Source organism: Agelaius phoeniceus, chromosome 5 (genome assembly GCF_051311805.1).
Source record: "Agelaius phoeniceus isolate bAgePho1 chromosome 5, bAgePho1.hap1, whole genome shotgun sequence".
Taxonomy (NCBI): domain Eukaryota; kingdom Metazoa; phylum Chordata; class Aves; order Passeriformes; family Icteridae; genus Agelaius; species Agelaius phoeniceus.
This window is the reverse complement of record NC_135269.1, coordinates 19877903-19895570: the sequence shown is the minus strand read 5'-3', so window position 1 is coordinate 19895570 and position 17668 is coordinate 19877903. Positions and strand designations below refer to the sequence as shown.

Here is a 17668-nt window from a genome sequence, read left to right as displayed (position 1 = left end):
CCAGCCTCTCATCAGTTCCCTCTCTATCTAGTGAAAGGGCTGACTCCCTCTTCCTTGCTCTTATACCCTTGCCATCTGCCTTATCCCACCTGCAGCTAAAGCATGCCAGCAAAGATGGGAAGAAAACAGAGCTCCAAGACTGAGTTTTCAGCCAGCTCTCGCTCTGCATGCAAAGCCCCCTGGAGCAGGTCCCTGCTGTCCCTTGAGCTAACAAGCCTGCAGCACCAGGCAGGGACCTTGGCGAGTGCAGAGGGCATGGAAAGATCGGGAAGCTCTCCCCTGTCCCTGAGCAGTGAGGCAACACAGAGAGTTGCCAGCCCGCAGCCCGAAGAGATGTGGTCCGACAGCCAGCAGTGAGTCGAGGCATTCAGCTGCAGGGTGAGCGGAGCCAAGAGTGTGTGCTCCGTGAGGCTCTGTGGCAAAGTGCCCATGTGCTCCATGGAACCATGCCTGCTGCTGCTGTGGGGAACAGGGAGGCTCTGTCCCACACACAGCCTGGCCTGTTCTGCTTCCGCAGGCTCCTCGGTGGCACAGGGTGAGGTTGGCCTGCAGCTGCTCACAGCGGCATCAGCTCCATCTCAGCTCAGGTAGGACACAGAGCCTGGCAGTTCACACTCACTGTGCAGCTTGTTGTTGTTGTCAGCTACCCCTGACTTCTACTTGCTCACCCTTTCCAGTCTGTTATGGCTCCCAGGACTTTTGCTTTCATAAGCTGCTTATTTTCTCTTTGATGAACAATAATGCCAAGAAGTTAGGCAGGAATGCATGCATCTCCCTCTGCACATACCTATGGATACTAGTATCTGCATCCCTACCCACATCCGAGCAGTAAGCACCCAGATGGCACATTAGCAGTGGGTCACAGACCAGGGCTAATGAGTGCTCCCAGGCTGTCCTGAAGCACTGAAACACATTCTGATGTATAAATAGGTAAGACTGAAAAAATTCAGCGGCAAAGTGGAGGGAAAAAACACACTTGTCACTGATTTTTCTTAGTAGGGTGGTGTGAGAAGCATCCATGGTGCCTACTCAGTCAGTACCTGGAACTGCTGCCACCTCCCTGATGATTTCAGTCAAGACAGCAGAGATGTCTGATGGCTCCTGAGAAATACTGGCAGTAGATGACATTCTGGTGTACTGAATAGAGGTTGTCCTTCTCCAGAGCTGCCAGGTGACATAGACTTCGGAGCAGGGGAAAGTGACAAGTTCACATAATGTAGGAAGAACTGATATTCTTGACAGAAGTAGTACACCTAAATTACAGTTTCTTGCTAAGAGAGCTGTCATTTTAGACATGCACAGGAGCTTTCACCCACTGGATCCATGAATGAAAAGCTCAAGGTTTCTCCTCCAACCCGCAGCATTGCCTGCTGCAGGACCTGTCTTCTCAAGGCAGGGAGAGCTGCCAATGCTCCGTGCCCTTCAGCTGATGGGGATGCTTCCATGGCACAAATGTGTCCACAAACACTCTGATAATGAACCGTGGATTTTGCTTTTTGAACGTATCCTGTCTTTTATGAGATATATCAGCACAGCTGATATATCTCATAGGGAGATTAACAATGACATCCAAACTGCTTTCAACCATCTTAGTTTTGCATTTCAAATATAAAACTGATTTCATGAAAGTCTGTTTATCCTATTGTTTCTAAATTCCTTCTGATGGTTGATCCTAGCTGGAGCACATCACTGCACAAAGGCCCACTTGTAAGGACCATACTTAAACACTTTTGATCTGGTGTTTGCAACTCTGTGTCCAATCCTGCAATCTATCCCATGCGTATCTTCCATTGATGTGTATCCCAGCCAGCACGAGCAGGGAAGTCTCACAAAGCCTCTTCCCAACTTCTCCTGTTTTTAGTGATACTCACTTCCTGCTTCATGACCTAACTTTATCTCTGGCTTTGTTTGTTTTAAAAAAAAACTTTGCTCACAGGGGAAAGCAGTTCATGGGATTCACTGCTTCTAGGAACAAACTGCAATTTCATTCAATTTATTCTGCTTTCCCAGGCACTGTCTTACTCCAACTCTCCCATCACCTCTCTTTATGCACCTGCAAGTCTAAGACCACAACTTCAGTCCTTCTTCCCAGTCCCCTTCAGAAGTGGTTATGGCCCCTTAACTCACCTTATCAACACCACCATGTCCACTCTGCCCCTGGTTAATGTGACAGAGAGTCTAAGGTAATCCCAGTTATTTTAAAGTTAGCATTAACTCTTCCTTCCACCTGAGCTTTTTTTCCACTTCTGCTTCTCACTGCTCTTCCTTCTCTTTCTTGACTGTTCTCCATTTAACAACCCCTTTTGCAAGCTGCCCTCAACATCACTGGTGCTCAAGTTAATCTTTCAAACCCATGGAAAGGCTGGGAGAAGAGTGGGGGTGATGCAAACATTTTCAAAGGAAGACATGGATGTTAAAGATGTTAAACAGGATGAGTAGAAGGCTGCCCCAAAACACAGGTATTCTTCGGAGACTGAGATAAAGCAACGACTATACACTGCTACTTTAAACCTGATGCAGAACATCTGCTCCTGTTTTGCTTTTCATGATTCATGTCCTCTTGTCTGCAACTCTGGAGAGAGAAGGACCACCTAAGCAGAGACAAACTGCTGGTTCAGTCGACTGTTTCCAGGAGGAGAAAACACTTGCCAAGATGAACTGAGAAAACCTGAACTTCTCAACAGACAGCTAAGCTATGAAGAGCCTGCACATCAGTGTAACAATATTTTTTGTTCCATTGTAGACAGGATTGTGCCCTCCCATCCTCTGGACCCCGCTTAGTTTTTGCGGATCAACTGAGATCAGTAAATCTCAGGGCCACAACTGCTGCCTCAAAGTGCAGCTTATTAGAAGTACTGTGAGATCTCTCAGCTTCCTGTGGTGAGTAGTGGAGCAGATGTGAGTCCACAAAAATATGGGCATATTTTAGCTATGACCAGCCTCTTTAGGGACTGAAGGCAACAGATGTATGTCCAATGGGAATAAATGCTTATTCCCAAATAAAGCTCAGATAAACTGCAGAGGGATCTATCTGCAGGTGCTGGCAGGATGGATAACTTCTCCTGAGGCTGCACCTGGAGCCACTATTGCAGATCAAGGTCTGGGATAAAAATAACACTCAGGTATTTTTTCAATCTTCAAACTTTAAAGCATCATCCCCACTTTCCAGATGTGAAAAGCCAGCCACAAAGAACCAGTTCAGTGTTGCTGCATTCTTCTACCATCTTCTGAACCTTGTCCTCTTCCAACACCACTTCTCTGTCCAAGTGCAACTGACAGGCTCAAGACACAGCAACCGAATGCTATCAGCACTTTCAATTTTTTGTCATCTTGTCTTTTTCTTAAGCAGGGAAATGGGATTTATTTTTCAGCACTGGTTCCTGGTACTGCTCTGGGAAAATTTCAGAACAAGATATATCTCCAAATATTTGTCCTCCCTGAGGTTTCTAGTTCTTTCTGCTACAGACAGGCTAAGTAAATGGACTAAAGTGGAGACTCAAGATACAGATTGAGAAACTGTGGCAGTAAAGAATGCTGGAATCAGTAGATTACAGATATTCAAAGCATTCAGTATAGGCTTACACCTTTCCCTCCTAGTCGTTTCTTCTCTGAACAACATTGGGGAGATTCACTTTTGGATGTAACTTCCATAGCAGCTCGGTGTCTACAAGAAATCAGTAACAGACATTTGGCACTGCCCATTGCAAAAATTTAGCATGTTCTGCAGTTATGCATTTAGCTTTCTGTTTATCAAAACAACTATCTTAAATACCACTGAGATCTCACAGAAAATCAGAGTTAAGTACAGTCAGAGTACTCCAACATGTACCAGAATTTTAAAAAATCAGTTGAAGTACAAAATAGAAGAGTTGCATGTGTTGGTCTCGTTTTTGATTTAATAGTATGAGTTTTCTACAGCCCCAAAAATCAATCTGTATGTTACTGAAAGGAAAAACCAAACCATAAATTTCACTGTTCTATAAAGCCCACAGCAAAAAAAAAAAGAAGTTAGTTGTTTTTTTTTTTTTTAATACTGGTTCAGTGCAGACAAGAGAAAGGTGAGAAGCAAACAGTTTATCTGGAATAGGTGGACAATATTAAGCCAACCAGTCCAATTTGGAGAAGTAGCATCAAGAAGCTGGTTAGTGGGTAGAGCTTAAATGAAGTACTACAAATCTGCCTACCTGTTTCAACCTACCACAACTTACTCATTAGCACTAAAAATAACTAGAAACACAGCAGAGAAGGTGAAGGAAAATGTGAAGGAAAGTAAGCAGTCTGAGCAATTCCATTAAAAAACTTCCTAACAGTAACAAAACCACAGCCTGCCTGGGAACAGCCCTCTGGGTATGAATGGCATCTGCTAAAGCAGCCTGGTATGTCCACATCAGTGCAAAGACAAATGAATGGTCTAAAATGTCTATCCATGGATGACAAGAGAAGGAAGCAAGTGAAATCAGAGCCTGGCACTGGTGTTAGACAGTGAAGGGGAAGGAATACAGAGAAGGAAACAAAAATGATACTTAGCAAAAATACTGCTCCTACATCTCTGGGCTGAAGAGCTTCCTTGGAGAAGGAAGAAAACTTGCTTTTGGTGGCAGAGGATGATATGTCTCTGGGACAAGAGAGGAAAGGAAAACAGAAAAGTCTGTGATAGATAAAAACTACTAAACAAAAGAAACCACTTGGGGAATTAATCTTTATGAAATGCAAAAAAGATTGTAGTAAAATAAGAGATAACACAAATCTAGTAAAAGGAGAGTTGTTCTGAATTTAAAAAAAAAAAAAAAACAAACAACAAAACACAGATGCAGAGCCTGCAATCTGGTGTTGTACTATCAAAAAACCAATTCCCCCCTGTCTTAGGCAATGTCAAAACAAAACCCCCCACATATAGGCCTGGTTCAAAAACTATTGAAGTTAATAAAAATTTCCTCTTGATTTCCAAATGCTTTGAAAATGTGACTCCTTGGGAATTTCTGATGTTATTAAGAGACGTTTACCAACACTATCACCCCTGAAAGAAATCCCACAGCTCACACCATGTCACACAGAGATTTTATAGGACAGAAGGGTTACTGCCAGAAGTTACCCAGCTTCTCTGCTCAGTAGAGGATGATGGCTCATCCCAAATCCTGGTGTGAGGCATTAGGGAGGGTTACCTGCAGTGTTATGGAGATGATTATTGTTGAAACTGCATATGGGAGTTACTGCACCAGTGGCTTCTTAAAACCTTTGAAAATTTCCCCCCATCAAAGCTGTGAGCTAGAAAAGATGTTTTCACTTCCTGCTGTGGAATATCATAGTGTGTCATATTCAATGCATCACCTAGTCTTGTTTTTGAAGGACATTTGCTTTAGGTGAGGGAAGTATTCTATAATCCTCATGCACTTCTCTGTTGAGAAAGACTTCTTTTGATATTCTGCTAAAGTTAGTTTCCTTTCCCAACCCATCCCCCCTTAAATATACCCAGAAGATCATGAATGTGGAAATGTGTCAGTTAGAAAAGGCTGAATGAAAACCACTGTGACAATGTAAATTCTGAGTCTGTTGCTCTGTATGTGCATTTCTTGGAGGATGAGGCTTTCATTTTCGGTAGGGTTGTTTTTCATTTCCAGGCCATGGTTTGTTCTGGTTGATGCCCAAGAACTTGCACTAACAAAGCCCGATGGTTCTGTGAAAGGAGTATAAACACAAATGCTGATCACCTGAAAAGTCAAATCTGAAAAGGCAACTGCTCTTGGAAATACTGGCTTCTTCCTGGGCAAGAAAGGGTAAGCATCCAGAGGGAAATGACAAGTCACAAGGGACTTCAGACCTATTAATATAATTTAGAAAGAAAAAGAAAGTCCACACTGGGCTATTAGCACAATCAGGTGTTAGAGTGCAGGGAAGAGGCATAAAACACTGTATTAAACTACGACAGTTTTGCTCTACCTCAGAACATAAAGTTTATTGAATGGCTCCCAGAAGAAGGAAAAATGGATTTGGCACTCAGCAATAAAGTCTATAATTACTTTTTTTATAGAAAATCCATGGACTGTGTCCAAATCCTGGCAATTTTTTATGGTGTTGACTTGTGAATGCTCTTGTCCAGTGCCACCATCAGCGGGAGTAAGATGTGCAGCTGGAGAAGGGTCCTGAGCTAACCCTTGCCAGGAGCAAAGGCAATCAAAAAGCCCACAGAGGAGCCCAGTTCTCCCTGTCATGCCATTGGAAAGGAATAGTGATGGGTCTTGTCACCTGCCCAAGGTCACCCAGCTACCTGGAGAGCACAGCGGCGACCGGCTCAGCCATGCTGGAAGAGCCAAACTGATGGATGTGTCTGTGGAAAACCTGTTGTTTGGTGACTCATGGACCCTTGAGCATTTCTAACCATCTGGTTTCCCAGAACTGGCCAATCTGATAGGTTTGCTGCCAAATTAACAAAGTTAACAGAATGTGTGGATATGTGAAATCGTGAGGATGCAGTTAGGGATGTAACATATCACTTCACAGAGATGTAAAAAGCTCTGCATCTCTGAATCAGACAGGTTGGGCAGAGGTGGGATGACTAAAAAGGTTCTCTTGCACCATAAGAAAACACTTTTGGATGTTACTTACACAACAAAAATTTATGTTCAAGGTTGCCTGAGTAATTTGATAGGTAGCTCACAGCAACACAGCTACTGAGAAGAATAACAATTACAATTTTGGATGAGAAATTTATAGATGTATTTTTTAAATGCACATGCTGACACCCTTGTTTTACTTTTTCTAATAGCCCTGCCTTCTGTTCATTCATGACCTTCCTGAACCTTGTGTGAAGTTTACAAGGACTTGTAAATCAGTGCCTCTTCTAGACATTTAAATAGCAAGTGATTAAAACTAAAAAAGAAACTGCTTGACTAGTTCTGGTTGTGGTCATCAGGCATTGCTCCCTCTGCAGCTCAACAAAGCAGAGAAAATACAGATTATTCCCAGGCTCAGCTGCTGTAAGTCTGAGTCTAGATAATGTACAATTTCTCACAACAACAACCTATCTTTTATATTTAACTTAGCAAGACCTGCAGATAGAGAAAACACATGCTTTACTTAAGAGATTAAGGAAGAGCACTCAGCAGTGCTCTCACTGCTGCACACTGAAGAGGTGAACCCCCATAAAAACATGATTAGCCCAAGCCCATCTGTCATGCAGTCATAAAGCAGCAGCCTTTCACTGGGGACACTTGTGAACAAGCAGACAGTCTAAGTCTATGTAGGAGCATGGGCAGTCTCCAGAATTACAAACTCTCAGGCCCACTGTGAAGCATGCAAACATTATCACTGCCCAATAAATGTGAAACTTGGCCATGCTGAGTCTGTGGCAAGGCCAAGTCACATACACTCAACAGTGTCCTGGTCTCCTGTCATCAGCTTTATTGCAAGCAGTAAATATACCAAAATAAAACAAGACAGTCAAAGTAAAGCTTTCCCAGTTTCTTGTCCAACATTTCCCTTTCTGTATCACACTTTTCAGTTTTCTTATTGAGTTCAGTGCTCAGTGAAAAATGTGCCATCAACAAGGCTGGAATTAAGCACAGCATAAATTTCTACCATGTCCACATTTCACTGCAAGAAGACTGTGGACTGAATCATGTGCCTTATGAAAATAATTTCAAGCTTGTCAGTGACTTCAAGGAATTAATAATTTCCTCTACTGTGCTTGTGCTGTGTCCAGAACCATGAAAGGCTGATTACTAGCTGAGACCAGTAAGTGCTGTTCCAATAAATAGTAAAAATAATGGAGAAACTAAGCAGACCCAAATTAAAAGGCAAAGAAAATGAGAAACAGTGAGAACATAGACAAATAGCATTAACATACTTTGCCGCTTTATGGCAATGTTCTTGTCATTACAAAGCCAGTTGTAAGAGGTTTTCTTTCTAATGCCTTAGGCTAGAGCATCAACAGCAGTTTCAGAAGAAAGCACTACTTTGTATAATGAGGGAATGTACAAAAATTTTTTGTAAAAAACAAAACCACAAAGCAGAAAATCTACAAGTGTTTCCAGACTCTATGCCTCTACAGGGCTGCTCTGTTTCATCAGTCTCAAATGATGGAAACTGTCCAGCAGTTATGAAAATATCTACCTGAGAAAATTATGAGAATTCTTGCAGGATGCAATACACCCTGCTGAGGGCTCAGTGAATGGCCCACTGACACAAGGGAGATTTATATTATGACGACAGCTGCCCATGGGTTTTATTATTAAGCTTCACAGCCAAGTTTTCACACAGAAGGAATTAAAAAAAAAAAAAGAAAAAAAGACAAAAAAGACAAAAGGAAGTATTTTGATATCCTAAGCATGAGTTAAGTCCTCAAAGTTTACACAGTGATGTGACTGAGAACTGCAAACAGATGAGAAGAATCTGATGTCTAGATCAACACACTGACAGTACTCTGCAGGTGCCTTCTCTGGTGCTGGGGTTTGTTTTAAGATCTCTCGCTTCGAAGAACATAAGAGAGACATTGAGGGTTGGTAAGTTCTGACCTGAAGACATTTTCCCAACCTTACAGGTCATTTTTTCCTGCCTCTGCAGACACCAGAAGCCAATGGGACATTTATGCCAAGGCAGTTATTTCATGCTCTAAGTAACATTCCAATTTCTGTAACCAGATTTTTGGAACACCAAGTTCTTATTTTGGGCAAATCCCATGTGAAGAGCATGCTTCAGTAGACAGATGGATATCCTCAGCTTATTGATATAGCATAACTATTCTTAGATGCACAAACAGCTACTGTCTTATGTTTCATATGTTTAAACTAGTATTGCAGAATCCGGTTAATGCAATAGAGCAATACAGATATTGTAAGGGAAAGAGGAATGCTCTTATCTCAATATTCTAATTTTGATCAAAAAGATTAGCTGCTTTACACTTCATGGTTCAGATGAACTGCAGTGTGTCTGTAAGTGCCTGGGGAGACTTTATCATAGGTAAGAGGAACAGGTGCCTCCACTGGAAATTTCTGTATTACACAATCACATCAATTTCTATATTGTACACAATGGCTACAAGACAGAATATTGTCTGGGGGTGCATGCAAAGGTGTGGGAATGCCCAGCCAGAAGCTTATTGGCTGATCTATGGAGAATCAGAACAAAAACCTTCCTGTTTCTACCAGTGATTTATATAGGGCTGCAGCAGGCTGACATTTTTTTGTATGCATAGACTCTGGGAACCTGACCACAAAATTTCTGCTTTCAGATCCATAATGACCAGAGGATCAGGTAATGTCAGTGAAATTCCCTCTTGGGGACCAAATAAAACATGAGAGAGAAAGATGGGTACAGAGACCTGAGAGAGAAATTCTCACCCTGCAGTTGGAAAGGCTGTTTTCTGGATGGTGCTCAGGAAAATGCCTGGCTCATGCCACTGTCAGCCACTGCACAGCAGAGGCACTGGGTTTCCACTACCTTGGACCTTTTTCCAGCCATATCTATGAAGAGGATCAGATTAAAATTTCCAGCCTTTCAGGCAGGCAGCCGAGCACACAACTAGGACGTGCACCAGAGACAGGGTTACACCCTATTTTCAAGCCGCAGTTGGGTGTGACATTGAGCAATCAGGGAAAGGTGTCCCTGCTCATGGTAGGGGGGTGGAACTAGGTAATCTGCAAGGTCTTGTCCAACCAAAACCATTCTGTGATTCTGTGAATAGTGACCTGCATTACAGCAGGCCGCATGGACATATTCCATGTTCATCTCTCAGACATGATGTGTTTGTTTGTTTGTTTGTTTGTCAGGCCCACCAGATGGAGAATCACATAACAAAACTATTCTGCAATACGATAGCAGCATTTCCCTTCCTGTTGAGAACCACAGAATAGACAGGGGAAACAGCAGGATCTGGATGATGCAAAACAAGGTTTCTTGACCCCTGGGCATCCCCACCTTGACCCTGGATTGACTGTGCATGAGCAAGAGAAGAGCCCATAGTTGCTACCTCATCATCATCATCTACATCATCAGACCCAGCTGGGCATGCTGAGGTTGGTCACATCTTTTAAACCCCTTTAGGGGTGGCAACTCGACCGCTTTTCCAAGCAGACTGTTCCAACGCTTGACAACGCTTTCAGTAAAGACATTTCTCCCAATATCTTATCTAAAACTCACTTGACACAACTTGAGGCCATTTCCTCTTGTCCTGTGACTGGGAGAAGAGACTCACTTCCCACCTGGCTACTACCTCTTGTCAGGTACTTGTGGAGAACAAGAAGGTTCCCTGTCTGCCTCCTTTTCTCCAAGCTAAACAACCACTGCTCCCTCAGATGCTCCCCACAGGACTTGTGCTCTAAAAAGTACACATATTTCCCCAAATATGTATGAAAACCAAAAGTAACAAAATTCACCAGGCTTTTTTTCCTAAGCAAAATTCACTTTATGAAAATTCTATGAGTGATTTCAGTTGAAAATAACAGGCCTAGTCCAAAGCCCCTTTAAGATTTTACCCTGCTGCAATTCCCACAGCCTGGACATACTGTCAAGCTGTGCAAATGTTACCACGCATCACTGCTCTGTGGGTTAATAGTGCTGAGCGTTGGCCTGAGCTCTGCTCCCACCAAAGTCATGCCAATGAGATTAACTCCCCACTTCAGTGGGGAATTAATTATTATAATGGTGAGTGCTGGTTGAAAAATCTCACTTCTTTTGCATTGTAGGCTGCTTTTTTTTTTCTTAATTATCATATTTCAATTGAGAAAGGCAAAGTTGGTAGAATTATAGAAAAAATAGCAAAGAAATAATGGAGTCATGCCGCAATACCTGAATAACTGGCAAGGCTCATCTAACCATTTACTCCCCATCTAAATGGGGTCTGTAAATAGGCATTGAACAACTATATAACCCATGTGCTGAATTTTATTTTTGCTATAATAATAAAAGCCATGGAGAGAGATTCAGGATAACATAGCTCCTCACTTGATTGCACACAAACAGCATTTCTTACATTCTGATGATGCATTTAGCCCTCAGAGTACAAAGAGAGTTTTACCTTTTTTTTCCTTTTTCTTTCTGCATCAATTTGCATCAGAAGTACAGAGCATTTAGTCTTTGAATTAATCAAAATATCTCTGCCTTCACTGAATAAATATATTTGAATACACGAATAAATAATATATTGAGTAAAATAATGAAACTCATTTAAAATTAAGCCGAGAATGAGGTCACAGTTTTTATTAAATGTGACATTTTCCAGTGTTTACACTGCAAGAGATAATGGTCTATATATTTTAAAGTGGGTACTAACCATCAAAAATCAACTTTAGATAAAATAAAGCAGCTAATTTTTCAGCTGGCTCTGGGCTTTTAACCTGATTTTCTGAAAGTTAGGTTAACATGATTCAAGATGAAACTTGAGCTTATGTGTCTAGGATGAAAATCTTCATTTAAAATAAAAGGAACCACTTAATTGCCAGGCAGTCCTAAGGAATAAAAGTCCAACTGAAAGGTAAATCTGGCTAAAGCTGTCAGACACCTACTCTCAGATAAAAATATTTCATCTAGTACTTGCATTTCAGCAACAGACATACCATAAGCACAGTATACTGATTATAAAGAAAAATGTTAAGCTCATACAAAATCCTGTTCCTGGAAGCGAGCAGAGAGCAAACAGGAACTGAACTTGTAAAGCTCTCATGAAAACCCACCAATCCACACACAAAATCTATTCACCAACAGCTGACATGAAGACAAGTCTATTTTACTTGGCTGCTTAAAGCCATTGCTTGCCCATAAAAGTAACAGCAAACAAAAATGTGAGTGAAGCAGGTATAAGAAATTAGCTCCATTAATTTGGAAATAGAAGAGGAAGAAAGGAAGACGACAAGAGACACCTTAAATACTGAAATCCATGGAACAGGCCCTGTTACTGCCATCACCTCACTCACATCCCAGCAGCCTGCAGTGAGGAAGGGCTGGACACAACCAATGCATGGTAGCAGCCAGTTGCCAGGTTGTTTTCATTTGCTGCAGTCTGCTCAGGGTTCATGTCAATTAGTACAGGCTAATCAGTATTTCATTAAAAACATAATGAAAACCCTAACTCTAACACAGACTTATACAGTTGCCTATTACCACCATATTTGAGTGCTGTAATTAAACAGACCTTCATTATGCTTCACCTCTTGTACCTGTAACCCCAAAGACTTCATAATATTCAGCAGCTACATCAAACACCCCTTCATGATCTCTTTGTTATCACCCCCATGCTCTCAGATGGCTGACAGGATGGAGTTTCTCAGATCAAAATGATCCAACAGCATAGCAATATTTGGGGTAATTGGAAACGTTTGCCCTGCCCTGCTTTTTCTTCCAAGGTAGTGGGGGGAAAGGTTACTTGACCACTGATATGTCATATACTGTGCAGTCACAGTAAAATGGATTAAATACTGAGACCACTTAATGAAGGTACCTGACTAAGGGGATTAATATGCCAGCCTTTTTCAGCTGAAAGTGTTCCAAGTCCAAAGCTACTCTATATACTGACCAGGTTGGCCAAACTCATCCCTGCACCTGAGCACTGGTGTGCCATGTCCACCCCTGTGGCCAATGCCATGCAGTCCCTGGGTGTGGTTTGCCCACCCTGGACCATCTGGATGGTCTGGATATGGCAGTCCTGATCAGGAGGTGACGCAGCTGAGCTGCAGGAAAGCAATCTGTGCCCTGGCAGCTCATCTCTGGGCCAGAGAGCAGACTGGCTCTCTTTGCCTGCAGTTAAATTTCAAGCTTTTTGTTCTCTCTGCTCTAAAAAGTAAAATGTTTTGATTTATACTCTGATATGCTTTTGAGTTTAAAAGCCTTTTTGGTCTTTTGGTTTGTAGTAAGTAGAATACTTGATGTTGCCCATCAATTTAACCTTTTCATTGAAACTTTTATAAATCTAATGCATCCCAATGCACTTGATTTTCCTGTATGGTGGAGTTATTTGGCTAAACCAAAACTCATAAAGCACAATGCAAGCAGTGATCTTGGGAAGTCATTAGGATTAGTGATGGAACGATCTGCAATGTGGCTGGCCCACAGAACATGCAGAGAAAGAGCTCAAAGTCTTTATCTGGCTATACATAAATCTTCTTCATCAACAAGAAATTATTCATTTAGTCCCACAATAACTCAAGTTGAAGGCTGCCTTTAGGTTGTGGAAACCCCTCTCCATCTAGAAGTCCTGAGGCCCAGCAAGCCCTCCCTTCCCAGCAGGCCTGAGAGGAGCTTCCAGTGGTAGGAATGCACAAGTGGTTTCCACTGCTCTGCTCAGGTATTTCAGCAGCTGAGGAAGTAGGTGGAAGAGGAGTTTGGGAGACATTCTTTGCAAACTGGTGAGGCACTGAAGACAGGAACAGCGTGATTTATGGACCCATGTGAGCATTCCAGGCTGAAAGTCAGTGCCAATCACACTGCTATGAATGGTGACAAAGAAGTCACAGAAGCAGGACAGAAGTGCTTTCTCAGTTCCAGCCAGTTAACCCTGGCACACCACAGATGGCAAATCTTGATGGTTTATCCAAAGTCATTTTATTAAACCCCTGCCTTTAGGAATAATTAGATAAATGAGTTGAATGAAGTACGACCTCCAATGGAAAAATCAATGCTTTCTAGTTATGGCCACCAGATACATTTCACATATCTGGCATTAGGTAAAATAGCATTGCTTTAGGGCATCCCTCCACCCCAATTCTTCCTTTTCAGTCTGAAAAATTAGTACCTTATATCCCCTTTAATTAACTCTTGTTTAGCCAATAATGCCACTAAGTGGCATGTCATAGCTCTTGTTTTTGCCATTAGAATGATGATTTATGCTTGATACAAGCACAGAAGTCCAAAAATACATGTGCAAAACCCTTCCAACAAGCATCCCTGCTCAGAGGGGACCAGGTAACTGAGACCCCAATGATGTCATTAGTATTATTAAATAATGCCCAGTTTGCTAAATGCCATCCTCTGTTACCTGACATCCCCCTCAGATCTCTGAGCACAAAGTGTTCACTACCCCCTTTAGTCTCACATGGAAGTATCCTCACTCCAGGAGTGCTTCTGACAAGAATACAAATTCAATCCTGAATTTTTGTGAGGCTGAGGTTGGGATTGGACACTGTTGGACAGTTAGACCCCAGACATTCTGGGATTAGGTTTGAGAGTCAGCGTTAAGCCCTCTCTGCACTGACATGATGAGCTTCATAAATTCTCATGAAGCTTCTTGACAGGGGTCCTCAGGCAACACTGCCTGGAATGCAGGTCTGTCCCTCAGGCTAAGGGTGCCTGGAGCATGTGACTCAGTGCGAAGTTAAACAAATGAAATTAGATTTGTTGGTTTGGGGTTTTTTGGTTTTTTTTCTCCCCACTGTTTTCTGGAACAGCTGGAGCATGAAGATCTTCCAGGATAGGGTTTGCCAGCAGAAGATGCCACTTGGGATGTTGCCCAGGACTGGGTGGCAGAAGTCACCATAATATAGACAGTTAAAGGCAAATAAATGAAACAAAAGCAATGGAAACTATGCAAGTACAAAGATAAAAAATTGAGCAGAACTGACAACCTAGAGGCACAATCCCTGCTTACAACCAGGCACCAAGACAGAGTGCACCCCGGTGGTGTTGGCAGAAAAGGAAAGTTTCCCATCCTGGCTGCCTCCTACCAAGGTCAGAATGGGCAGATGCTATGTACATTTAATGAGAAATTTAATGGGCAGATGCTATGTACATTTAATGAGAATTTTAATTTTTTTTAAAAAGAGTACCTGAGAATAATGCCTCTTATGACCAAGAGCTTTTGCAGCTCTGGTTAAGGAGCATTAATCCTCAGTCCGAGTTTTCTCCTCCTACAAGATGTTGGCAATTCCTGCTGCTACATCAATTGGAGAATAGTATGCATTTTCCCATCATTTACAAAATTAAATACACCATGCTGCTTGATTTATTCCTGTTATTCTTGATACAAATCACACTAAGCTGTGATTCATGTTTTAATATTGATCCTGTAATTAGTTGAGTGTAGGTAAGCCTTCATGGTAGCTGTAGTCCTACATTTACTCACTTGGATGACATTGTAATATTGTGTTTAGATGCTAAACCTTTACAAAGAACCCTTTTTCACACTGTGGTAACAGCCTGAGGTAATGATACCTTACCTGAACTAGACTTCTCATACAACTGGCTTCACCCCCCTCACACAGATCCAGATGGGACATGAACAGTACCATCCTTGTCACATAACCTCTTTCCATTCCCTGGGGATGGATCACTCATCCTTCCACTGAAGATCATCATGGGATTTGGAGAGTGTGGAACCCTGGATCCCATGAAGAGCCATCCTACTGAGCACTGCCAAGAAGCCTCCACCTCTAACCACAAGGCTGCCAGGCTGCTATGGCCAATCCTGCTGGCTACAGTGCCAGCAGCCTCTGTCAGCGCCATGGGTGGCTGTTGGAGACATGGGGAGCGCAAGCAGCTCCTTCTGCTAGCTCTGGAGCAGCTCAGTTATGGCCACCAAACCCAGCAGCATTCCTCCACCCCTTCAAAGCCTCCTGCCAGGAGCCTCAAGGGGCTGAGCTCTGTATCAGATGGTGCAAACCTCCTACCCCTCCATCTGAGCTTCCCTGGCCCATCATCGCATTACACCTGCACAGGGGGCCTCTTCTTCCTACAGAGACAGGAGCAGAATTTTCTCTGCAGTAAAGGAGCTCTTCAGCTTCAGAGAAATTCTTCTCACTTTAGATATCAAGAGAATTAGAAATCCATTAGATAAAGCTTAAAAAGAAAAAAGTATGTAACTGTAATCAGTCTGGTACGGTAGTGTATGTATAAAGTTCTGGATCAAACTGGATTTCTGACAACAAATACTATTATAGAAACAACAACAAATCCTGCCAAATTTTGCTACTTGCTGGGAAATTATCATTTAGCAGATTAAACCAAGTCTATACATCCAGCTCTTTCACCACTACCAGCATATGTCCCCAGACAAAATACTAAACACCCATTTTATCCATTACACTGAGTCCTTGGTTATTTTGGGCTTCATTTTCAATCGCACTCACAAAGCACAACTGCATGTTTTCATATGGTCTTTTTAACAAAGGTAAATTCTTTTCATGACAACTGATTGAGAAGCAAACCAGAAACACAGCCAGTAACACAGACCCATTTCAGACATTCACCACTTCTACTGGCATCACTCTCTAAGTTGGAATAAGCTTTGCCTTTCATTTAGGAAAGAGAAGGGAGCTGTTTGTATGGATGAACATTACAGGCACTGTCTGCTTCAGAGTACACATGCCTGAACTGGCACTCAGCTGATTTAGTTAGTGGCCTGCAGAAATCACATATTACAGATCTAATTTACATATATTTTGGAGAAAATGTCAGACTCCAACTTAGCTCATCATCTTGACAGAGCTGTGCACTTAAGCATGCATTTAGCATTAAGCCTGTGCTTAGTCGTTGTGAAAATCAAGCAGCTGTTCTGTCACTTTGAAGAACTGTGCCTTCTGCTTTTTTAAGAAATAGCTACAAAAAGTAATAAAAAAAGTTACTCCATCCCCTGTTACGTGCTAAGAATCTTGGAGGCCCTTACAAAATCATCACCATCAGTATGTCTTTCCATGACTGCTATGGTTTCTCAACACACGAGAGTGCAATTATCCTCACATTTTGAGGGCAAATGTGTGATTCCAGAGAATCTTGCCATGTGGTATGTGCCACTTGATTTCTCATAACAAGTATTAGCTGCCAGACAAACACCATCCTCTATTAATACTCCCTTTAAAAGGTTAAGAAGTACATGAGGAAGGCTTTGTGATCCAAAGTGTTGCTACAAAACTTGAGATGGAAACCAAGAAATAGTGCTGCACTGAATACAAATTTGTAATTCCCATCTTCCCAAACTAGGCTGTGGGAATGGAGAATTACATATCTTGGAAGCATGTGCCTTCCTTGAAGAAGTTTTCTTGAAACTGGTTGCTCATGTGTTTGAGAAGGACAATAAATATTCTAGATCAGGACAATAAATGTTCTAATTTGGTCGGACTGATTGAGGCTTCAGCTCCAGACTCTGGTTCAGGGGACCAGATTTTCCTACACTGATGTCTACAACCACATTTGCTCCCATAAGCAAGCAGAGAACAGTATCCCCTGCAGCAATAATATACTTGGGCAGTAGACTATGAATTCTACTGAGTATTTTTTGACATTTTATGAGATAAAGGAGAGCCAGCACCATTTGACCAATTCTTCTCCTGTGTCAAACAATCCTTGCTAGCCATGGACACTGCCTGTCCCCTGCAGTGGATCTACTGTGAGGCACAGCTGAGAGCTGCCACACTGCTCACATCTTCCCCACACAAGCACGGCACAGCAAAACCACATGTTCACCAAGCATCTCTATTCCTAACACAAAAGCACTAGAATCCAACAAAAGGACATTTCAGAGGGACATAAAGCTAGACTCCTTGAGCTTTTGCAAAGAAAACCTGTTTCTAGGCCCTACAAAATAATGCTAGGGATGGGTAAATGCAGAGTTGTCTTTCAGTTACTGGGACTGGAAGCTACAGCTCTCCCAAAATGTTAGGTTTGCAATGTGATTTAATTACTGGCCATATTGTTTACATGGTAGACAGAAAAGGAATTATAATGTCATATGTTGCTTTCTGTCCTTCAC

General features: G+C 42.2%; 2 protein-coding genes across 3 annotated transcripts in view; one reads left to right on the top strand and one right to left on the bottom strand.

Moving 5' to 3' along the window:
• The window catches only part of SLC41A2 (solute carrier family 41 member 2), a 75884-nt gene extending 65397 nt beyond the window's left edge, over positions 1-10487 (top strand). Inside the window, exons 12-13 of the transcript XR_013182328.1 lie at positions 5619-5774; positions 9765-10487. The gene's annotated coding sequence lies outside the window, so the exon portion shown is untranslated. The remainder of the gene's footprint in view (positions 1-5618; positions 5775-9764) is intronic.
• Positions 1-17668, bottom strand: part of CHST11 (carbohydrate sulfotransferase 11) — a 168810-nt gene that overhangs the window by 16045 nt on the left and 135097 nt on the right. The window lies entirely within an intron of this gene.